Source organism: Trachurus japonicus, chromosome 11 (assembly GCF_045865225.1).
Source record: "Trachurus japonicus isolate A0001 chromosome 11, Traja_1.0".
NCBI classification, from domain to species: Eukaryota; Metazoa; Chordata; class Actinopteri; order Carangiformes; family Carangidae; genus Trachurus; species Trachurus japonicus.
The window spans coordinates 14731400-14756844 of record NC_140917.1 but is presented as its reverse complement, the minus strand read 5'-3'; the positions used below and the strand labels follow the sequence as shown (position 1 = coordinate 14756844).

The 25445-nt window shown below is 41.4% G+C and overlaps 5 non-coding genes across 5 annotated transcripts; all 5 read left to right on the top strand.

Moving 5' to 3' along the window:
• Positions 1-112: 112 nt before the first annotated feature.
• Positions 113-184, top strand: trnap-cgg (transfer RNA proline (anticodon CGG)). Its single transcript has one exon. It is a non-coding gene; the product is annotated as a tRNA-Pro (tRNA).
• Positions 185-1567: 1383 nt separating this feature from the next.
• Positions 1568-1639, top strand: trnap-ugg (transfer RNA proline (anticodon UGG)). Its single transcript has one exon. It is a non-coding gene; the product is annotated as a tRNA-Pro (tRNA).
• A 411-nt stretch (positions 1640-2050) lies between these two features.
• trnap-ugg (transfer RNA proline (anticodon UGG)) lies at positions 2051-2122 on the top strand. The gene has a single exon. It is a non-coding gene; the product is annotated as a tRNA-Pro (tRNA).
• Positions 2123-2680: 558 nt separating this feature from the next.
• trnap-ugg (transfer RNA proline (anticodon UGG)) lies at positions 2681-2752 on the top strand. The gene has a single exon. It is a non-coding gene; the product is annotated as a tRNA-Pro (tRNA).
• A 412-nt stretch (positions 2753-3164) lies between these two features.
• On the top strand, positions 3165-3236 carry trnap-ugg (transfer RNA proline (anticodon UGG)). The gene has a single exon. It is a non-coding gene; the product is annotated as a tRNA-Pro (tRNA).
• Positions 3237-25445: the final 22209 nt, after the last annotated feature.

Below are 25445 nucleotides of genomic sequence, written 5' to 3'. Positions count from 1 at the left end.
TCCGCAGGAGTTGATTTGCTTATGTATGAACAAATATTACGAAGATACAACAAACACTGTCAATCAAAAAGATGTATTAGATTCTGTCTCTGATAATTTATCACATACCAGTGGCTCGTTGGTCTAGGGGTATGATTCTCGCTTCGGGTGCGAGAGGTCCCGGGTTCAAATCCCGGACGAGCCCATTCTTTGGAGGATATCAGTAATACAGCTCTACCTTACAAATGACACAAAGAGATTAAAAGTATTTGTATGTATATCAGAGCTCCCTGTTTCAAAAAGCTCACAGTTTGCAAAGTGTCTTTAAAGGGAACCACAGCTTCATTGTGAAGGATTTGTGCTGCATTTTAAAAGTTTAGCTCAGAACTTATCAATTTCTGTTGAGTTAAAGTTCATGCTACAGTGGCTCGTTGGTCTAGGGGTACGATTCTCGCTTCGGGTGCGAGAGGTCCCGGGTTCAACTCCCGGAGGAGCCCGTTGTTTGGATAGATATGGTAGAGGTCTTTAGCGACAAATTAGAAGCAGAAGAAACATCTGAATTTAGAATAGTGGAGGCGTTTGAGTCCTACAAGGGCCATATCTATCAGAAACTCTCATTGACCTGTTTCCCATGTTCGAAGACTGAATTTGTCTTCCGTCTAAGTGCTTTGGGAGCGAGAGTTTTAGAGTTCAATTCCAAGACAAGCCCATTGTTTAGGAGTAAAGGCCTTTGAAAGAGCCCACAGCTGTTTCAAAGTCCCTCAGAAAAATCTGTACAAGCTCTTTGGCCATTTACAATGTATATGAGCTAGGAATTTGAGATTCTTCTTGACAATGTTTCCTTGTGGCTCGTTGGTCTAGGGGTATGATTCTCGCTTTGGGTGCGAGAGGTCCCGGGTTCAAATCCCATTTGGAATGGTGAGGGCCTTTGTAGGGGTCCTCTAACAGAGACTATGCAGACTGACAAAATGAGTCCATCAAAAAAAGCTCCAGACTCTTGTGTTTGGAGTGTAAATGTGTCTTTAGTAAAAAAAAAAGGCTAACAATATATCAGTTAGGAATTTCAGATCTAAGATAAGATACAAGTTTCAGTGGCTTGTTGGTCTATGAAAGCTTTGGGTACAAGAGGTCCCCTGGCTTGTTGTAATACAAAAATTGTGAATTAGTCAATGGCCCAATAGGGACACACTGAAACCAGGTTAAACAAATGTGTCAAAGCACCTTATGGGTAAGGGTTTACTTAATGTCTAGAGCGCTGAATGTGAGATTTTTCTTGAAATCAAACCCACATTCACTCGGCTCGTTTGTCTAGGGGTATGATTCTCGCTTAGGGTGCGAGAGGTCCCGGGTTCAAATCCTGAACGAGCCCATTGTTTAGAACAGCAAATAATGCTCGAGTCTTACAAGGGCCATATCTATCAGAAACTCTCTTTGACCTGTTTCTCATGTTTGAAAACTGAATTTGTCTTCAGTCTAAGTGCTTTGGTAGTGAGAGTTTATAGGTTCAATTCCTAGACAAGCCCATTGTTTAAGAGTGACGGCCTTTGAAAGAGCCCTCAAACATACAGCCGTTCCTAAGTTTCCTTGTGGCTTGTTGGTCTAGGGGTATGATTCTCGCTTTGGGTGCGAGAGGTCCCGGGTTCAAATCCCGGACGAGCCCTTCATTTGGAATGCCGAGGGCCCTTGTAGGAGTCCTATAATGTGCCTCTAACAGAAACTATGCAGACTGACAAAAACAGTCCATCAAAAGAAGCTCCAGACTCTTATGTCTGGAGTGAAAATGTGTCTTTAGTAAAAAAAAAAAAGGCTAACAATATATCAGTTAGGAATTTCAGATGTAAGATAAGATACAAGTTTCAGTGGCTTGTTGGTCTATGGACGCTTTGGGTACAAGCAGTCCACTGGCTTGTTGTAATACAAAAATTGTGAATTAGTCAATGGCCCAATAGGGACATACTGAAACCAGGTTAAACAACTGTAAATGTGTCAAAGCACCTTATGGGTTAAGGTTTAGTTAATGTCTAGAGCGCTGAATGTGAGATTTTTATTGAAATCAAACCCAGATTCACACGGCTCGTTGGTCTAGGGGTATGATTCTCGCTTTGGGTGCGAGAGATCCCGGGTTCAAATCCCGGACGAGCCCCTTGTTTGAAATGATACAGCTCTACCTCAAAAATGATGTAAAGAGAGAAAGTGTATATGTATCAGAGTTCCCTGTTTCAAAAAGCTCACAGTTTGCAAAAAGTGTCTTTAAAGGGAACTCCACTCTGCTTCATTGTGAAAGGTACGTGCTGTGTTTGAAAAGTTTAGCTCAGAATTTGTCATTTTCTCTGAAGTTAAAGTTCACGCTACAGTGGCTCGTTGGTCTAGGGATATGATTCTCGCTTCGGGTGCGAGAGGTCCGGGGTTCAACTCCTGGACAAGCCCACGGTTTGGATAGATATGGTAGAGGTCTTTAGCGACAAATTAGAAGCAGAAGAAACATCTGTACCAACAGAACAGAGTGTGTGTTTCAGTGGCTTGTTGGTCTATGAAAAACTCTCTCTGACCTGTTTCCCATGTTTGAAGACTGAATTTGTCTTCAGTCTAAGTGCTTTGGGAGTGAGAGTTTATAGGTTCAATTCCTAGACAAGCCCATTGTTTAAGAGTGAAGGCCTTTGAAAGAGCCCTCAAACATCCAGCTGTTCCCAAATTTCCTTGTGGCTCGTTGGTCTAGGGGTATGATTCTCGCTTTGGGTGCGAGAGGTCCCGGGTTCAAATCCCGGACGAGCCCTTCATTTGGAATGCCGAAGGCCCTTGTAGGAGTCCTATAATGTGCCTCTAACAGAAACTATGCAGACTGACAAAAACAGTCCATCAAAAGAAGCTCCAGACTCTTATGTCTGGAGTGAAAATGTGTCTTTAGTAAAAAAAGGCTAACAGTATATCAGTTAGGAATTTCAGATGTAAGATAAGATACAAGTTTCAGTGGCTTGTTGGTCTATGGACGCTTTGGGTACAAGCGGTCCACTGGCTTGTTGTAATACAAAAATTGTGAATTAGTCAATGGCCCAATAGGGACACACTGAAACCAGGTTAAATCACTGTAAATGTGTCAAAGCACCTTATGGGTCAGGATTTTCTTAATATGGTTATATAGAGCTCTGAATGTGAGATTTTTCTTGAAATCAAACCAACATTCACATGGCTCGTTGGTCTAGGGGTATGATTCTCGCTTTGGGTGTGAGAGGTCCCGGGTTCAAATCCCGGACGAGCCCAATGGTTGAAGTACCCTACTGGAGGGATGCTTCTTCAGTTTATGTCTTTGGGCCTCAACCAGGTATTAACAACCTCAGAAGTTTATCGGGGAAATACATCTTTAGTGAAACTTCCCACATCACAAGGAGTCACATGAACACTGCTGTGTTGGTGACGGGCTTGTTCTATAAAACAGATTCCTAAAACTCTGGTGATGCCTTTACTATCAGGACATATTTTGAATTTATCCACTACATTGAAATTACCAAGCGCTAATAATCAAACATTGCAAGCAGTCGATCAAGCCTCCTCTTAGCTTTGGAGGACCTTTAACAGAAACTGCTAGCATTTGCATATTCAAATGACATGGGAGAGTCTTTAGCCGCTGATTAAAGATAAATTCATGATCAAAAGTTAATGAACACAAACATAATATGGCAGCAGATTCACATTTTCCCTGCAGATTTTGGCCACAATTGATATTGCATGTGAGTAAGCCACCTTTCCCACCTCTAATAGACAAACACCACCTGTCAATGAGCTGGGTTAGGGTTCAGACACAACCTAGGGTTGGCAGCATACGTGTGTGTGTGTGTATATGTATGTATGTGTGTGTGTGGGTGTGGTGTGTGTGTGTGTGTGTGTGTGTGTGCGTGCTCGAGGGCAGAGCTGGACCCAGAGCAGAGTGTTGACACCAGGCAGCCGAACAGATGGCATTTCATGAGTTTCTGTGTGTGTGTCGTGTCCTCAGGTGGCTGAGGGAAGTGATGTGAGGTGAGCTGATGATGATGTGTTGTTCTCATTACGCAGCCCGATGCTCATCTCTCTTATATCATTTCCCTCTGTCCTCTTTTCTTACCAAACAAATTAGGACATATAAGAGAAAAGCTTGGCTAAAGCTCGTCCTCCCGCTCTCTCACTCTCACTCTCTCCACCTTGCTGTCGTAGGTCACTGTACTTTTTTCATCTTCATTTAATTGAAATGCCCTTTTGTCTTCCTCTCCTTTTCCATTTTGTTCCCCGTCCACAGAATGGACCTCAATCTGTCTTATTTTGATCATTATCAGCCTCTATCTGCCATCTGACCTTGTCTGAGGTCAGATCCTGTACTGTAGGTAACGGTGAACACACTCTCTTATTAGACTGAAGCATTCCTCATGAGTGAGATCTGTGGATAACCACAGTACAATGGTACAACTGACAAACATACTCATTAAAGGTTAAAGGGTTCCCGAGCTTGTTCTTCTTCATATTCTGATTGGTCTGCCAACTGGTGCACACGTCATCGCTCTTATGGCTTATAGCTTAAAGCGTAAAACGCAAAATAAAGCATCTTTATCTGTGCTGGACACACATTTGTCCAACCAACTCCAACCTAAAGACGTAGAACAGATCAGTTAACACCAGAGGTTGCGCTAGACTTTTTCGTCGCCGGTCATTTTGACTGACGGGGTCATAAAAATTCCGTCATAATCTATTTTTACCGGTCACTTTAATTTTTTAAAAATTATAATAATGCCATATTCAATAGCATTCAATTTTAATTCATGTTTAATTCATATCAAGTCCAAACAAATTGAACAGAGAATGCTCCGGAGCAGAGTCTGCGTCAGAGCACATCTAACCGTGGGTCAGTCAGTGAATGCGGGGTCACTTTCTGCCACTCAACATCTAAATACAACGTAAATACCTGATGATGACATCAGTTTTCTGTCAACAATCAACATGCTAACCCATGTGTTATACCAAAACATCCAAAGGAGCACGTTTTCACATAGGCACCGCATAGTGCACTGGCGTTAGCTCTCTCTCTCTCTCTGTGCCTCTCATCTCTCTTTTACGCACACACGCAGCCACTGCGCATCACTGAAACAACTGAAGCTATAGACCACACAGCCAGATGCAGCACAAATTCAGACAGGACAAAACCCCACTCAGCTTTAAGTGTTATAAACAATGCCACGGCGGGCAAAATACATTAAAAGAAGGCTTAACGTTACCGTTAGAAGAGTTGTGCGTGGCGAGTGTGTGAAACGGTGATGTCCTGCCCCCACCGCTCTACCTGTACCGAGACACACCGCTGTGTAGCTACAGCTACGTAACTTAACAGCTGACTACTGTCGGCCCCTCGGACACTGCAGCTGAATCTCGCCCGTTAAATCATTATCCACCGTCATATTTGCACTGACACGACTCCCAGTCAACATTTAATCCACTTGAAGGAGTTTGAATACTGCGGGGAAGCTTTCTGTCTTCTTCTCTGTTGTTGGTGTTTATGTGTGGCAGCGCTACAGCGCCACACACGCTCCACACAGGCCTAGAGGAGGTACTACTGCGTTTTCTACTGAGCGCACCAGCCAGCTGTGAGTTTTTTTTTTTTTTTTTTTTTTATCTAATTCTCACCGTAGTGACTTTGTGACATTGTATATGTTTTATATCGTTATCCACCACTCCATTTATTGATTATCCGCCGGCTTCATTGTAAACAAATGCACATGGCCAGACAGCCATGGCTGTGAATTGCAATCTGTCAAAATGACGGGTGGCCTCAAAATCTTTCCGTCACCGTTTTAAAAAAACGGTCAATGACGGAAAATATCCGGTTAACGCGACCCCTGGTTAACACATCTGAGTTTATGGACAAATAACATACAACATATTGTGTTCTTCAGTTTGGAGGATTTGCTGCTATCCACAAGTTTCCGAACGTCATCTATGGTCAAAACCAGAAGCTGGTTTTGCATTTCCTGTGGAATTGTACGTTTACGTTTCCATGGTTTTCAGTCGTTGTCATAGTTGCGGTAAACGCACGGATCTATTAACGCTGGCTTTTAACACGGATGTCAATTTGTGTGATATCCTTTGTTAAAAGCTGGCATGATGATCCATGTGTTTTATAGAGTTTCATTGAAAAAAAAAAAAATCCATGCATTTACCGCGACTACCGAAACCATGGAAACGTAAACATAAAATTCCACCGGAAGAGCAAACCTGGCTTACGTTTTTGACGTTTCTGAAAAAGGTGGATAGATTGTGACATTAGGACCAAGATTTCATAAGAGGGATGTAGGAGCTCCATTAATTAATAATGTGTGAAGGCTTTTCTGTGTAGATTTTATGTTCACACCTTCCAAGTGCAGGATGAGGGAACCATTAAACATTCAGTCTCTTCTGACAGGTGACAGTGACAGTTGCGTAAACATTTCTCTAGCAGATCACTCACTGTTTGACCTGTTCTACACTTTTCTTTCTTTCTTTTTCTGCTCACTTTTCTCACCATTACTTTCTCTTTGGTAACTTTTCCTCCCCCCTCTCTCTCCTTTCCTGTCTTTTTGTCCCTGAATCTCTATTACAAGTTACTTTTCTCATCTAATTTTCCCCCGCTGTGGTCACTCCGTCACCTCACTACCCAGAGGGCACCTGTCAGTCAGTGTCAGTGTGACGTCTTTTTCGTCAGGTTTTCCGTTGACGTAGTTTGACTTTGCGTCATAACTACCCATCTGAAATCTTTCCATTCATTCCTAATGAATACTTTAACACCTCTTTCACAATTTTTTCCTACTCTTTCACTCCTCTCTTCATCTCTAATCCTTTTTCCCTTTTCTTCCCTTCACAATACAAATCTCTCTCTTTCCATTCCCACTGCTGTTTGTCCCAGTGGGCTTTCTGTGCCTGGAGGGAGCTGGAGTCCAGCTCAGGTTGGTGCGTCATCTCCTTACAGGATCTCTTGCTGAGCTGACACACACACACACACACACACACACACACACACACACACACACACACATACACACACTAAGACAGACACACACCTCGGCTTGTTTCCGCATAGGCAGGGCCTGAGTTAATGGGATGAGCTCTAATTAATTTTGCTCCGTCAGGGGAGACCAGTGGATAACACTGTAAGAGAGGAAGAGTTGGAGGAAGGAGGGGGGGGCCAGGTAGAAAAGTATTGAGGTTAAAGTTAGAGAGAAAACGAATGAGTCAGAGAGAACGATAGCTTCGAGACATAGAGATGGAGAGAAAGTGTATGAAAGTTCAGCGCGGAAAGAGGCGGGCAGAGATGTAGAAATAAGCAGAATAATTGAGGGAGGGGGAAACGAGGAAATAAAGACAGGCCAATCCATCAGAGAGAGAGTGAGGGGGAAAGACTCTGGAGGAAATACAGGCGGCGTTACTTCTTTTTGGTATTTTCCCTGACCTTGAAATGTGCTTTACTTTTGTTATGAGCTCTGCAGGAAACATCCCGTGAATACTGGACAGAGATCCAGTGTTTTCCTGTGGAAAATTGCGACGGATAATTTTGCAATATCACTAATAAGTTCAAAACAATGTCAATAAAGCTGAATGTGGTGAGATAAAGACACAATCATGCCCCTTTATAACGTAGAAATAGCACAAACTACTGGAACCAGCACGAACTTGCTCGGTCCAGTCACAGCAGTTTGTCTCATGTCCACCGTAGATAAACATCGACAAATAGAAAATAGAAAATCCTCATTCAAACACATCCCATACAGGGCGGTCGCTCATTCAGGTGTGCACAGAGCTATGAAAGCCGTCACCTTTCACTGAAGGCATTAGGACATGTATGTGAGGTCCATCTGCAGCCTCTAATTTGAAAAGCGATGCGCCATTACACACAATGATCTGTTGTTACGGTTACCTTGATTAAACTGCACAAAAACAAACACCAGGCTGCAAGACAACCACACAAGCCTTGGCGTCTTTGTTCAGGCAGCACACACTGTATTTATGCAAGACATCCTGGACTCAGTTCACACCGAAATATTTAAAAAATGTCACTCATTTCTCTGTGTATGATGGTGTTTTAGAGCCATTGTAGGTTGAAAATGATGAGCTGGAAGAGAGAGAGGAGAAATTTGAACATTTAAAGACCAGAATTTTAAAGTTGAAAATTGCAAATTTGAGAGAAAAAACTTGGACTATTCTCTGACATAGTAAAGTTAAAAAAAATATTTAAAATTTTGAGGGTTTGTTTTGCTTTTAAATCAAGGAAGGAAACTCTCTTGAGACTTGAAAGCGTTGGAATAGAGCAGGCACCATAATGATCTGGTGATTCTGGGCGGAAATAACAAGTATTTCCTTAGTGCTAAATCCAACTGAAAAGTAGAGCTTTTTAGAAGTAGAAGTTTTTGATATCTTTTTCCTTGAAAAATTTGCAAATTTTCTTGGAAATTTGCCATTTTTATTTTTCTCGGAAATATGTGGCTTTGTACTGTCAGAGGATATTCAAGTTTTTTCATATAACTTGCAAACTTAAAATTTGATCATTTTGAATTTTCAAACTCTGAAAATGTACCCCTCCTTTCTTCCAGCTCAATTTTTAATTTTAACCCATAATGGCCCTAATACAACATCATGCTCTGACTGAGCTGAGACTGTGGCACTGTGTGTCAGAAATGAGATGTGACTGTGACAAACATCCCAACATCAACATGAATTTCAGCTCATTACGTCAAACCTTTTCACAGTTTCTATCATTTCTGAAATAATACAACAACAAATCCTACCACAACCAGGGACTCAGCTCAATATGCAGCCACAACAACCGCAGTGGAAAGAAGGGAGAAAAATACAATACAAGTATTATCTTGGTATGACGTCGTTATTAAACTTGTATGTGCCATTTTTTATTATTGTTTGGTTATTTGTTACTTTGCTTTGTTTCAAAAACAATTTACTTTGGCAACACGGTGCTGCCTCGGCCAAGCACACAAACTTTTTCTAAATGATGGCCTAAAATAATGACATCCTGGTGTTTCCCTGATTTATTCTTTCTTTCTTTTTTAATACATCCAGCTGATTTATTTTCAAATGCTAAAAATTCATCATTACAGTTTGTAAACCTTTCTTAACTTTCTTTTTCTCTTTGGAAAAACTTCACACACCGACTGTAGGTACTGGTGTTGGTACCTGTTGTACAGAGAGCACACAACACCCTGATAAGCAACATAGAAAGACACACACACACAGTCAATAATATCTATATATAGGTACTGTAATGTAGGTGAAACCATGTCATGTACAGTACTTTTCTGTTTGGACTTCATCAACCTAACTCTTAATTACTTACTTTATGTGAAAGCTTTTCACATCTGCTCATAAATCACAGTGGATACAAGCACAACACACACACACACACACACACACACACACACACACACACACACACACTATGGTGTGCAACAGACACACAGAGACAACAATGCTGTAATTAAGATTACTGGGTTGTCTCACCATGAATCATGATTACTTTAACTATGCATACCCAAAATGGGCCAAAGGCTTAATGCCTGTGGGTCCCACATGACAGGAGCAGTAATATGTTTTAATGAGCCCGGGTCCCTGGATGAGACAGAACATTTGTCATTCAGGTCCTGCACTCCAAAAACTTCGACACTCACTGCCGTAAAAAAAAAAAAAAAGTACCGACTTCAGATGTCCCAGCAAATGAGAGGTTTTCATCCTGAGATGTTCGACACTGTCTCTTAATAACTAACAGCAAAGGCTCAGCCAATCTAATCATTTTTGGAATATTACTTGTGATATCGCCGACGACGGGACCAGATGGAACAAGATTAACCCAGAGGGTCGCAGGATGATCTGAGAATCTAAATTAAACCTAATCGTGTTTATCTTTCCAACAACTCTCTAATCTTTATATGTTTTTACTTGAAATGCTACATACGTTTTCAAAAAAATATGATGAAACAGTCTGAGAAGTGGAAATAAATGCCTCTTCAGATAAACTGCTCCCACCCAACAGAATGTTTGTGTAACGCTTCTTGTTTCCTGCTAATATTTACTCTTCTTCTTCTTTCTTCTTCTTATCTTATTCTAAAGGTAAAAACAAATTAATATCTGAGGTATATACTTGCGGCAAAGGATTAGCAAACTGAGATTTTTTTCAAAGCTATTTCCTGTTCCTTTCCAGCAGAGTTATTACATCCAAACAGGAGAACAAATAACAACCAGGCGGACAATGGAGTCAACACTGAGTTCATATAAGTAAGCAACATGGAGAGTGCTATAGGGCACTGGGATCATACTGTATATGATAATGTGCTCAGCAGCAGAGGTGCCCCAGGTATAAATGAAGGGAAGTAAATCATCATCCATGGCGAAAAGAAGTCGATTAATGCCCACCATTAAGGTCGTTCTCATGTAGTAACCACTTAGCGGAAGGTTTATAAATCTTTCAGCGGTCAGTTTTATGGAAAGCTTTAGAAACTGCCTGATATCCTCATCACATGGAAATGATATATATTTATATTGAAGCCTTATGAAGAATACTGTAAATGAGAACGGTTGATTCTACATAAACAAAAACTTTCACTCTCTGTCATCAAGACTACATTTACATTTACAGTTTTGACAATGCTTAGAGCTAAGCTAAGTGTTAACAAGATGTGATGGACTGAAATCTAGGCGAGACGGGGTGTGAGACATGTTCTAGCCAGATGTTGAAAAGGTGTAAATGCATCAGTTCCTCAAAGACTCATAAAGACACATGTAACCTGTCCTCCTCCCAAGGTTAACGGCATCGCTGACAGCTCAGAGGAAGCAGACTCTACATGGTCCACCAGCGTCTTAATGGCAACTGAACCTGAAATTAGCCGTAATGTCCCTCAGTCAGACATGCAAAAGGCAGTATGAGCTATTGGAGAATTATTATGAATATGATCTCAGGGGGAATTAAACATACTAGTTGCAAGAATAAAAGAATAGTAATAAAAAATGATTTCTATATCAAGAAGTGGCATATTTTCCAAACGTGTATATCTAGGTTAAAACGTCCAGATGATATTTACATTGCACTTATCATTAAAACACTCATTAGAATAATTTGCAGCAGGTCGTCAAAGATGCTACATATACTTAGGTTATGTGTTTACAGAGAGCGTCCCTGAAACCATAGGACAAATTTACTTTAGGCTATAGCTACATGAATAAAACATGGAGCACAGTGGCCTTGGCTTGCACTTGTATGAATTGTGTTTATTTGCGTGTATTTTTATTTGAGAATAAGTGGGAAAATATTGACCTCCCAATGCAAGGTTATCTTTTAATTGCTTGATAGCGGTGGTTACATGAGATGAAACAGCGAGCAAGCGGGGAATAAATTAACTTTTAATTAGAAACATCATTTTCCAATTCATCCTCCCTGTTTGCTTGTTATTTTTGTCGTCTTTTTCACACAATTGAGAGACGGGGCAGTGGAGAAAATAAAAAAGATTAAAATGCTCACAATGGCGGCGATATACCAGAGAAGCCTTTATAGACTCAATTACCGCACAATATCCCACTGTCTTTCCAGCAAATAAACATGACAACGGAGCTAAATGGAGTAGTCATGAGTGTGTGCTGCAGTCCTGTTCGCTCAAACACAACAAGGCTGAGTGGAAAAACGTGTATTATGGGCCTAATAAGGTAATTATTACAACCCCGCTCATTCATTAGCCCAGCAGCTCGCCTGCATCCCAGACAGCAGACTAGTATTTTACATGCCTCAGCCATAAATATCTGACTTTATTTTACTGTTCTGTTTACTACTTACTTGTTCTATTTATATTTAAGTACCGTCAGTGCTTCATTGTTGTTTTTTCTTGGTTCATTTTTTTAGCGTTTTTTTTTTTTTTAACAACAAATTCTGGCAAGACACTAGAATAACTACACACATTAGGTACCGGTAAGCGTTAATAATCAATTAATTCATCATTTATAAAGCAGTCTTCCTATCCTAATTTAATTAATTTATAAACACGATTAGAAATTTAAAGTATGGATTCTGCATTTATTACTCCAGTAATCAATCAATCAATTACAAACCAGTTATTTAAGAGATGTCAGTCGTTGACAAGATCATTTATAAAGTGTATGAAGTAAATGATTAACAAACTATTTAGATGTGCATTTAGGCTGCACTTACACAAACAATGATTTCAACATGTACTTCTGTTTAGAGAGTGTGTTAACAGATGTTTCACCTACTACTTACCTACTAAGTAGTAAGTATCAGAATTAATGAATTGCAGTATTATCAAACATTTAATTCCAATCAGCACAGGAGCATTTTAAAGGCAAAAATCTATATTACTTACTGTATACATCAGGTACAAAGCTCCGTATTTACTTCATGCTATGCCTTTAGGTTGATTTAACACTTCTACACATGCAACCCTCGACTCTATTCTTTGAAGTAAGTGAGGAGATTAAGAAGTAATCCACCCGTCAAGACGTTTTCAGGTGACCTCAGGTTGATATCACCATGAATGTAAAATCCATACATCGCCACTAGCTTAATCCATCAAGCCTAATAGGAATTTGATCTTTGTAGGTCAAGCACATATTGTATGTATTGATCACTGGCTCACTGTGCTTGACATTGTGGTTAATATTTATTTATTTATTTCATCCCGTACATGCCATTTTGATAAAGTCATGGCAGAGGGATTATGTGTAAAGGTTTCACACTAGATGAAAAAATAAACATGGCGGCAGTTTGTCAGGTTGTAAACATTAAAACAGTAGAAGTTGTCCTGCTTTAGAGCTACAGTATACCAGAACCACGGTTATAACGGGAAGTAATAATAATACAGTATCTCCTAAACTGTTTCATACAGTCGTGTGATTTTTTTTTCCTCCTGACTGACGGAGCCAAAGTGCCGCGGTGCTTCTGCTTATACTTGTGCGACTGCCATGGTAACATTGTCACACATACTTGCGAATGATAACCTCTGATAACCTCCATAAAACACATTTATCTTCGTGCTTAAGTGGCATGCTCGTTAGTTATGGAGTAATAGAAGTGGAAACCGGAAAAAAAAAATGCTTAAATGTAAAGAATGTATTTTCAACTGTAGTTCTAACTGTACAAGATTTAACTAATTATCAACTTTTGCTTACTTATGATCCACTTGGCTAGAAAAGTTTCATTTTAACGAGCGCTGGCTGATTTTTTTGAAATGCAGACCGTGAGACGAAAAGGAAAAGTCTTCAGCATGTGATAGTAATCGTGCTGTTGGATATATTCTTCATACAGAGACGAAACGTTTGTGGTTTGGGATGGATAATGAAGGTGATGTCTTAATGATGATGGCCAAACTTCAGGGCTCGACAGCAAAGTCAGCTGCAGGGCAACAGTGTCTCACTGATAATGGATTTGTGCTCCCTGAGGACGTCTTTAGACAGTCTGAGTCTCTCCTAATTGATGAAAGGCATCGCTAAGATTAAAGACTTTCGTCTAAAGCTCAGAGTTGAAGGAGTGTTGAACCTTGTGTCTTTCTGCTTGTGTATCTCTATATAATTCATATTCCAGTGTGTGTGAGTGTGTATTTTAAATTCTGCCCCTCTGACCTACCTCTGGTGTTTCAGCCCTGAGCAAAAACCACAGCGGCAGGCGAGCAGGCGTCGTGACAAAAAGGAAGTGTGACACCTAACAGAGCAAACGGCTGGATGTGTGCCACAACTTTTTATGTTCCTCACTCCGGCTTTATCAAATATTGATTGCGTTTGGAAGCCACCGCTGAGAGCAAAGGGTCCACCAACAAAGAGTCGGTATTTCAATCTGCTTTCAAGGGAAACCTTGCTCAACGAACGCGTCCCTCGCCGATATTCCCCTGACATCGATCACAAATGCAAACTGCTCAACGATATTAAGAAATGCATGAGGTAAATGTTACAGGCTGATCTATGGCTTTAGCTCCTCTGTGTGTTTCCTCACATTGATGAAATGTTGCATGGCTCTCCATGTAGGTCGTGTCCTACCGTAGACACAAGGACAAAGCCTGATGGTAAAGGCCCTCTACACACCAGGGACGTATTTTTCGTGTGGGTACTTCGCAGGTCAATATTTTTTTTCAAAGTCTGGTTTTCATCACGACTCCTTTCATACAGACGGCGAATGTTATGCCGTGAAAATGTAACATTTTTTTTTCAGAGTGAGGTCGAGTTTTGTGAGCTTCCATCTGACGAATAAACACATCGACCAATCGTGCTGCGTTGAGAGGAGGTACGTCACAACCCCACACAACACCATGACAACACCCTTCTGTCTTGTTTGACAAGGGACACAAACATTACAAATAAAATGAAGGGCGAGGTGTGACGATGGCTCGGTCATCAGGACACTGAGCTGCTGTTGTGGATGTAGTAGAGTTGGTAACAAGGCGACAGTGGCATAACAGGGTTGGATAACGTAAACAAACCGGTGTTGAATACATGAGGGATAATCAACAAGTAGGTGTGTGTTAACGGTTTTAAGGCAAGAACCACCCTACGCAAAGTGAAACCTTGGTTTACAATTGTCGCGTCTGACGCATATTCACATCGCTGCCGGTATGAATGGTTTTTTGATGCGAAATATTCGCCTCTGGATATTTCTTATCTTCGTGTCTTTTATTCTTCACGTCCCCAGTGTGTAAAGGCCTTAACTCAAACTTCCAGCAGCTGTGCTCAGCTGGAATATACAGTATGTACCTCTGGATTGATGTCCTGAGGTACAGTAGAAATGGCAGTGGTTGGTGGGATTGTGGTCAATGCTAAAATCTACCAGTGTCATGTGTCACTGGGATGTTTTCATTGCAAGTATCTGGGTGGAGTTGTGTATCCTTAAAAATACTGAGATCGTCCGATATGATTGGTGGTGTGTTCAAGTTAACGGATTAAAAAGGGAAAACAACGTAAATATCATTCCGACGTAAAAGAAGGTAATGATCACCAATCACTCATCGGTACAACCCAGTATCTGGTCATAAAGTAAAGTTTGAGTTGATGAGAGTTGAAAAGTGAAGGGATCAAAAAGAAAACTTGTGTCTAGAGAAAGAGATGATATGGCTGATACAGGGAAAGGCAAAGTTATTAGACTCCATCCTCTGGAGCACAAAACTTCACTGCAATCCATCTAAAAAAGTGTCACTCTGGATCGTCTCACTGACCAACTGAAGCTGCAGTAACATTTTCTGGGGTTTCTCGGAGGAAACGGGTGAACATCAATGTGGTTGTTGGTCTGTTACACAACTTTTGTCTTTCTGCCTCTGTTTCAAATTCCCAACTCTGGACAAGGAATGAATCAACCAATCGACTTGTTCGACACACAGGTCCACACAACGCTGAGCTGTTGAGATGCAGGAGGAGTGTATCTGTGATTACCAGCAACACCCTCCTCAGCACGTTTGCAGCAGCAGCTCAGCCTTCAAGCTTTGTCAGTCCTGGTCCACATGTATTTTACATAATATAAAAGGTAGAAAACTGGGATTATAAGATTTTTATGTGTGTAGCTGCAAAGAGGAGAGGGAGGGAGGTCTGGTAAAGGTCCCTTGAAGGTGTTTTCTCTCCCTCTCTCTCTCGCTCCCTCATTTCTCGGAGGTGATTAGCCATTTCCCTTTGCTCCCATACATCCATACATCATATGGATCAGGTCTGTGGGACAGAGACAGAGCGAGAAACTAAGTATGCACACACACATATACACACACACACACACATACGCGTGCACGTGAGGAGAGAAGGGCACTTGTGTGGGTGTGGACTGTGGTATGGCAGGGCACTGACTTCTCTCTCCAGGGTCGTTGGCTGGTAATTAGTTTTGCTCTAATGGCTGCCTGGCGAGGTCAGGGGATTCCTGTAATCCCTCCTCTATCTGTTCACCTCCTGCTCGCCTCTTACTACTAATCTCTCCAACTTATCTCCTCCTGTCTGCCTCCCCTCCCTTTTAACAACATCTCTCCTTCAAGAAATCACATGGTTCACTTTCTTCCAGTACCTACTTAATGAATGGCCGACTTTGTATTTCTTCCTTTTCTTTTTTGTTTTTTTTTACATCCTTCCTCCAAAATTGCCTCAACAAGATGTTGATATAAAATACCTCCTACACACGCTGAGTTATTCTGCTTTCGTCTCTCGTCACTTGGCCAGCGCTGCTCAGCAGATCATAGCTGAAGAACCTGCGGAGTTGTACTGAGAGTTTATTATTCAACTGGGATTTTTTAATTCACACATTCTCTCCACTGACGGCTCCAACTGCGAAACATTATCAGAAAGAACAGACCATCTGTGCCCGAATCACAAGCAACTATCCTCGCTTCCTCCTCTACTTAAAGCTAACAGATGGAACTGAAGTTATGTACACAGGCAGCTCGCTCACGGCGCGTTTACTGATCTCCATACAGGACACACTCACATAGGGTGAAATATGTTTATGTGTCAAGAGGCGCGTTTATTCAGACTCATGTTTAGTGATGTGGTTCATGGGGAAAGAAAAGAAGCCATTTTGACCACTGGGGTATTTAAAAGTTTGATGGTTCGACCATTTAACAGCAGCATCTTTAAGTCAACGATGTGAGATTTACATTTGTCCATGAACATTTCTAAACAAAGAGCCTCCTTCATAAAGAAACAATCAACAAATTTATCATAAGCAGTGATGAAAACGTCTCCACCAATGAATGTGAGATCATCTCTGTACATGTCATTGATAATGATAGAATGCTGAATCATCTAATGGGCTGTATTAATACCATTATGTACTAAAAAGACAAACAGAGGGTGCAATGAACTCATGTGTTGCTGCAACCAACTGAGAAAGCTGGTGGCAACAGTGCACCCAGTCAAAACTTGGTGTGGAGCACTGGGTTAGCATCTGATTCACAATCCCATTGGTTGATCCTCATTTAAAGGAGCTATTTGAAAGTTTTGCGCAAGCCACTGTTGTCATGAACAGCTCTTGGCACTCCAGAGGAAACATTAAGAATTCAGTATCAGACTTCATCCCTTCATTTGCCAAGAATTGTCTCCAGCAAGGCTAGCATGTTAGCATGCTCTTCAAACTGTTTGAATTACTGAGTGTTTTAGTATAAACAGTGCTCTTCAGACCAGACATATACATAATCCTTGGCGACGATCCGAGCCCATTTTCATAAAGTGAAAATGAAGAGTGACGTGAATAATAAAACTTTCAGGTTGCTAGGGTGCTTCCTTTTTGTGGCCTTCATACCTACCAGTAAATCTAATTATTATTCGCACTTAATCATTTACTTTGGTGTGATGAGTCATTCACATCATTTGCATTTTATTGCTCTGTATTTGTGATGATCTAATTCTATCCTTTGTTATGCATCTCTCTGTTTATACAGGAGCTAATAATTAATCACTGATTACTTTTCTGACACTGGACAATGAGATGCAGCCAAACTCTGACTGGTACCGGTGATGAATTAATGATGCAGGGGCTACAGAGATTTATAAAATGATTATTTGTTGTTTATAAAGCACAGATGTCACATGTGACTAAAAGAAGTTTTTGTAACGTACCTACTTAAGAGTTTAATGCACATGGCTGCAGCTGTTTCCACCTACAGATGTTGGAACAGGCTCCAGAGAAGTAGTGACCAGACGTCCAGCTGATGTTTGTGTCCTTGTGAGTACAGACTTCTCTTTGAGAGCGAGTGCCACCTGAAAGCAAAGGACAAAAAAAAATATCATTATAGTTGGAGACGTGTGTTTGACATTGCACGGTCGGTTAAGGCACAGCTGTTTAGCCTTGCAGCTGTTTCAGCTGGGACTGTATTACTACGCTGCTGGATGTGTGCGGACGGATGTGATGCATCATTTCTGCATCAAATGTTACGACTTGATGTGAGTTTAGCCAGAAACACTCAGTACTCTGCATGCTTTTATTAGGAATCACACTTATTATATCAAATATCTCATAGAGGACACAAACAGTCCATCAGTATGTAAATTGAGGACGAGCCAGCGAGCGAATGAATGAGGCAAAATTCATCTTCCACTGCTGTCTGGCACACCTGGCCCGCTAAGGAGCTCATTTAAAGCCCAGGATTAGGCCTAATTACTGCTTTAATTAGCAAGTTGCTGAGGGCCGCATCCCCGGCCCGCTGCCACCGCTGACGGCACACGGCACCGTCGGACCGGGTGGCCGGGGAGGGAGCACATCAAATGAGACCCTAATTGATGGCAACTTAACATCATAAAAGCTGATGATTGGGGAGGCTGGTGCTCAGCTGAGTCAAGTCAAAACACAGGGGGGGAATGGGGGTTGTGGGGGGAGGAGGAGGGGAGGGGCTCATTCATATTTAATGGGAGTTTTCAAAGGCAAAAGTGAACATAGAGGAATAATTAGAAGGCGAGTGTCACTCAAGGAGAGGGACATTGTGAATGTGCGTGTGTGTGCGTGTATGTATGTGATCCAGCAGCTCCAGCTCAAAAATATTAATTTCCCCCGAGGTCATCAATGAAGTGATCATAACGCCAGCTGGGATGAAGAAAAACTGATCCAAAGGATTATTTATTTTTTAGCACGAGTAGTCGTTTCTGTTGACATCTTTGCTTAGCAACGCTCGCTTGTTATGGAGGCTCACATCAAACGAACATGGAATAAAATAAATCAAATCATTGTGAAGTGTTCTCCCCCGTGGTGTGCATCCTCAAAAGTGATTACAACGAGCAAGAGTCAAAAAAGAAAAAAATTCATTTCTTTAATTCCAAACGTCGAGTAATTACTGCAGCGTGAGTCAGACTTCTGCCATGGATTTTTTACGGATTGAAAAATAATTAGCTGAGCACCCTAGAGGTCTGGATACCCCCTCCACCACCTCCCCCTACCCCACCCCAATCACAGTAGCTGTAGAAAATCACTTACATGGCCATTTCCACTGGGATGAAATTCATTCTGGACTTACTGAGATAATAACTCAGTAATTATCTGGCCCTCCGGTGATACTAATGCTGACCACAGAGGGCCGAGAAGACAGACCAACCGACTGACTGACAAACAAGAGACAGAGCGTCCAGTAACAGAGCGGCTGGAGTTGGTTTTATGGCCTCATCTTAAAGTCTTTATGGCTTTCAGAGGACCAGGCTGTTGGGGCTGTTGGGCTGTCTGCTAGACAGAACGTCTGGATTTCTTCTCTAATAACTCCCACTGTAAAGGAGTTCCCAGAACCTGCCTGGCTATGGGAAATAGTAATTGACTAATGCAAGCTTTTCTTTATGGGTATTGACAAAGATGATAATGTATGACCATAACTTGAGATGAATATCACACTGAGCTCAGGTGAAAATACAGCTCATCGTTTTTGTCTTCTATACTTCTAAAAGGATCTGAGGATATATGAAAGCTGAAATACAGTTTAATGTTTTTCTTTATTTTTCTTTCCACTTTGGTCCTTGAGAAACGCTCTCATTCTGCCTTGCACAGATATCGACAGTAAAAAATGACAATAAACCTTAATTTGATTTGATTGATTTCCATTTGATTTCATCTTCTCTCTAATATCAGACTGCAGAGCCGGCCGATCACTGAAGCAACCCCGGAGGATTCATCATGAAACTGTACTGTAGATTCTGATTGAATTCTGATAGTGTGTTTGCTGTTGGAGCCCTAATAGACTTTCTGACAAGTAAATCCATCACTTTGTGTAATAATTGATTAGAACCTGTGCTGGTGTCACGTTCCCTAAAGAATCAATGGATGGTCATGTTTAAAAAGAAAACCTTGATATAACTCTTCAAGGTCACAGACGTCCTATAACATCCATTATATATGTACACTGGGCTTTAGGATGGCTTTCGTTCTATTATTTCCTCTTGTCTGCTCAACCAGCTGCATATCGGCATAAACACAAGTCAGTCAGAGCTGTTTCTAATATTTAGTTTACTCTTTTATGAAGGAGGCTAAAGGGTCTTTGTAGGTTAAAAAATCAAACTGGAAGAGCAGTTTAAAAGTTAAATTTTTTAAGTTTAAAGTCACAAATTTATGAGAGAGAAGCTTAGATATTCCCTGACATTAAAAGCTCACAAATATGCGAGAAAACTGTGAGTATTTTTTTTATTTTCTTCCTTTTAACCGGGTACAATCCATAATCTACCAACTTCATTCATTTCACTGTGTAAACTGACTGTTTCCCTTGTTTACTACAAAATAAAAGCTGTTTTCTCATAAATCTGTGACTCTATAATGTCAGAGAATATTCAAGTTACTTTCTTGAAAATTTGCTTTTAAACTTTGAACTTCCCCTTCCAACTTTTCTCTACTACATTGTCATTAGAGATGTCATGGGGAACAAATAAAATGGTACTAAATGGGCCATTTGTTGAGATCTTTTTTTTTCTTCATATACCTCTATTACTGGATGCGCACTGGGCACATTATACAAGAAGAAAAGAAATATCTTACTAAAATATAGTCATGAAGACAAGAGGTTACTATAATTGCTGTGTGAGAGCAGTTTTGAAGCCTCATACATACAGTATCTCACACACACACACACATACACACACAAAGAGCTGAGCTGAACAACATGGAGGTGAAGCGAGTGGTCTGCTCAGCCCACAGAGAGCCACACAGAGGTTAAGGACACCCACTGCAGAAGGTTTTCAGTTCTCTGTGCTGTTTTTTTTTCTTTCCTCTCTCGTCCTCACCATCTGACCTTCTCTCCATCCCTCCTCTCCTCTACCTCTTGACCTCCTTCGCGAGGTGGGGTGGAGAGAATGAGAAGAAGACGATGATGAGAGAGGCGGATGAGAGACACAGACACACGGTTGCACGGGTTGCTGCAAATAAACAGGCCGGGGGTGAGAAAACGAGGGGAGGGACGGGGACGTGAAGGGCAGAGGGGAGACAGGGATCCACGGGAGCCGGGGAGATTGGAGGTGGGAGGGAGACAACAGTCTTTTCTCTTATTCTCTCTCTCTGTTTCTCTCTATACGTCTCCTCTGGTCAGATGTGTCAGGGTAAAAAGCAGAGCAGGTGAAATGAGCCCAGCAGGTTTCTGGCCTCGGCGCCGTTGGGCCAAGGTCCCTTCTGCCGTGGGCCCACATCACACAGCTGAGGTATATCTGGATGTTTTCAACATTAAAAAACATGAAGGTGTAAAGCTGACAAGACATCAGCTCATTCTTTTTCTTCACTACATACTCAGACCATACCAACCAACACCATTTTCCACGAGACAGCTCACAGTATTATATGTCTCCTCAGCGCCACTTGGTTCATCTTTTTCGGGGTGCTTTTTTTGCCCTTCATTTTGAAATAATACAGCGGTGAGCTCTGCCAGAGGAGCTCCTAGCGAGCGAGTTACAGGTGCCTGCCAAAATCAAGGAAATGAATGAGTAATTGAGGGCTGCAAAGTAGAAACTAGAAGCCAGGAATCTGGCAGCTCTGTTATAGCAGGTGATTCAAGTCCACCCAATTCTTTTTGAGGGGGAAACTAAAAAAAATCAGGAAGCAAAGCCCAGTGTAGTAAAAACCTTCCAAAAGGAGCTGTAGGTCTGAGGCTCTGGACTCGGGTCCCTGTTGAAACTGTAAGACTACAGGGCTCGGGATGTGCCATCTCCCCTGAGGCCGTGCTCACAATGTCCACCACAGTCACTACATACACACTAACCAGACCCAGGAACAAATCTACAGAGAGCAGGTGGGATGGCAGCTGAAGAAAGTGGCAAAGACAGGGCTGCCCCTAAATGGAGGCATTTTGCCCCTAAAAATTGAGACAGTGAAAGTATATTTTTCATCTACTTGCACATGTGGAACCAGTAAATATGCTGGGGTATTTTTTAACACTGGTGAAATGTGAAGGGGCGACTCAAAGAATCTGGTATCTGTCATTACAGGTGGCAGGACAATGTGTGTGAGGATCATGAATGAAAAGGAAATGTGAATATTTGCTCTGCAAGTCTTTTTATGATTTTCGCCCCTAAATTTTCCACGCTCCTAAAATTTTAAGTTAAGGGCCAAAAAAAATCTAAAAAACTACATTCGTACCAAAGATGCATTGATTTTTTTTCCAATTTGTGATGTGCCAATATTTTGAAACTAATTTTGCAGATTGCAAAATTCAACACTGATGTAAGCACTTTTTTGTCTCTCCTGCAATAGAATTAACCTCTTGTGATGATGTACTTATAAATGACAATTTATGAAATGAAATGATGACAAATTTCACATATGCATCATTTTCATATCTGAAGATAAGTTATTATCAGCTGATACCAATGTGCAGATAACATTATATTGTGCATCTTGTTGCCATTATGTTATTTTGAATGGAGACAGAGGAGGAAGTGACCAGGTCAGGGGAAACACAGGCCAATGAGCAAATCATCAACAAGTCGGCGAGCAATGTTTCTGAAACCACAGACGTTTTTAATGTGTCCATCAAGGATCCCGCTGGCCACAACCTTGAACGACCTTGACTGCATGACCATCAATGGTGAGGTGACACAATATTTCATTTCCCACGATATACAGTACGAACTTTGTCCTAGTTACAGATTTGATCCTGATCTAAAAAAAAAAGGATCCAATTCAGTGGCGTCATTTACAGTATTTCCTTTTCTTATTCACTGCGATTGTTGTTGTGCGTTTCTTTTAACCTGGGGTTGTTCATTCGAAGCCCACTTCCTGATTACGGCCCGGCTGAGGAGCGGTATAATCGCCCTACAGCACGCAGTACCAGGCAGCTGCTTAATGAATCCACCGAGTCAGCAGAACTGCAGCAGAATGGGTGTTTGGATGGTTTTTTTGTTTGCATTTCTGTCACAGCTGTCGTTACCAGTTGTTGTTGTTGCGTATTTAAATGCGCAGGCTTTGTGAGGAATGTCGTCAGCTAATCTGGAAATGACCATTGAGGTTTATAGTTAGTGCTGACAGTTATCCTCTGTGGGTGCATTGCAGCTAAGGGGTTTTTTTTCTTGCACAATGGCATCGTCAAGACTGTGGGCAGGGATAACCTCAACACCTGTGTTTGCAGATTTGACTGTTGCAGTTTTTCTATGGCTGCCTGCGCAAGACATGACATCTCAGTAAGAAAGGAGCTTTGTGGAAATGCTACAAGGCGGCTTCCTTTCTACATCATCACTTCCAGAAGAGCAAAAGCCAAACCTGTTAGCAGTTTTTTTTTTTTTACATCTTAACCTTACATCCAGACACAAAGTAAAAATCCAAATCCCGAGCCAGACACCCTGCTGTACAAAGACTACACCTCGGGCGAGTATTCAGATGCTGCTGTGCAGAAAGCCTAACCAGCAGGCAGAGCGAGCTGTCAGCTGTCCCAGCAAGACAACCTTTAAGCTTCCTCCCGATGAAGTTCTCTCAGCTGAAGTAGAAAATGGGAAGAAGCAGGTTCTGTCATAACACCGGCATCGGTTCATCTAATCAACACTGTCGCTCTCTCTGTATCTTTCTCTCACTCTGTTTTCCTCTCATCTCTCTGAACTCTTTCTTCAAGCGCTGGGACACGTCTACCCTCTTCATTTTTTACTTAATTCCAAATCAATGTCCATCTCCATATCAGTCCCCCCCCTCTCAATATCACTTGGTGCCGCACAGGGTGTATGAAGATCGATGGCGAAAAAGAGATCGGAGATGAAATTAGAATTGAGCGAGGGACCCTTTCATACTGAGATCCACAGAGGAGAACAGGGCAGGGACGTGGGAAAAGAGGTGAGCATGTGTGTGTGTGAGTGTGTGTAGATCAATGTCCATATACAGCATGTATTTGTGTGATTAATTAACAAATTAATTGATTCTAGCTTGAAGACGAAGGGTATTTAGATGTTAGCAGCGATGTCTCCTCACTGTAAAATTGATTGTGTGTGTGTGTGGAACAGGAAACTAGAGGTATTAACAGTTTCACTTGAAGTGGGGCAGTAAACGTGGCGATCGGGAGCCAAACTGTAAAACTTTTCTCATTGCAATTTAAGTGAAGAAGTACAACCTGGGTTTTTTTATTTTGGAAAGCGAGACATTCAGTGCCTATAAAAACTTTTAGCCCACTTGGACCTGAGCAGTGCTGCAGTTCGCTCCGTCCCCTTGGAATTGAACACATACTCAGAGTCCATATAGACCTCTTAAATATTATACAAGTCTCCGAATGTAGTTCTGCAGTCCACCTGGCTCAGTGTAGTACAGAAAGAGACTCACATACACAGTTTATAAAGTGTATATCCATCCAAGGTTACATTTTTATATCACTTATAACTCCTGCACACCCACACAGGTCTCTTTAATTACTAACCAGTTAGACTTTCTGTCAGGTTTAAGCTGGTGGTGATGTCACTAAACTCTCTGTGTGTGCGCGCACATGTGTGTGTGTACTAATCACAGTGATGACTCACCGCACAGCGTCCCGTCCTGACAGGTGCAACAAAACTAACAGCAGCCCAATGGTGACGTCAATCAAACACAGTTGGTGCACTCCCACCTGTAATATACATTCTTCACATGTCCTGACGTGACATGTCTGCACGCTCTGGGATAATTAATTACATTATAATTAATCATATTGATAATGGCAGCATTGCATGTGGGTGATCAGGTTTCGAGGCCTGGCGATTGTGCATAATGACTCACTGAAACAAAGCCAGTGTTCGCAGTTAGCTACACCTGTGCTTTTACTGCTCTGACAACTACTGTGAAAAGGTTTAGTGCTACAGTAGAACCTCTTCCTAATATTGGCTTTAAAGGTCCAGTGTGTAATATTTGGCAAGGTTTATTGGCAAAATCTGAATATAATGCCCATGAATATATTTTTATAAGTGTATAATCACTAGCAAGGGTCGTGCTTTAGAGAGTGTCCCCATCTTGCACCTCCATGTTTGTACGGCAGCCCAAACGGAATCTCAATGCTAGATTTTACACACTGGACCTTTAAGTGGATGAACACCTACATGTATACAGTTGATGTTTTGGTCCAGAAAAAAGGTTTTCCATTTTGTTCTTTTTCCAGTGTCAAAAATCTACAGCAATTACATCCAGTTTCCACAGCTGAATATTTTTATTTTTTACAAGAAATGGAAAAATTTTGTCGCAACGTTTAAGTTACTTGTGTGAAAATGTGCCTGTCCGTTACTCGTTGATGGTTCAATGTCAGTTATTAGCACTCAGCCTCTAACGCCATGTTCATGTTGGTCCAGGTTTCTTCACACATGATGATCAGGCCTGATTAAGTATAAGTGCTTAATGACACAGAATGAGCACATGCCCTGTTTGAACTACCTCAAGTGCTATTTTATGAACACGGTAAGTTAATGCTTTCCATAAGTTTTAGACCAGTCAGTGAATTTACAACTAATTTTCCATTTCCATTATGTAGTCAGCCACCAATAGCTTTGCATAATAGTATAGACATAACGCTCCCAGTCTGATAATCCATCATTGCACGGTCTGTTAGGAGAAAGTGTCATTT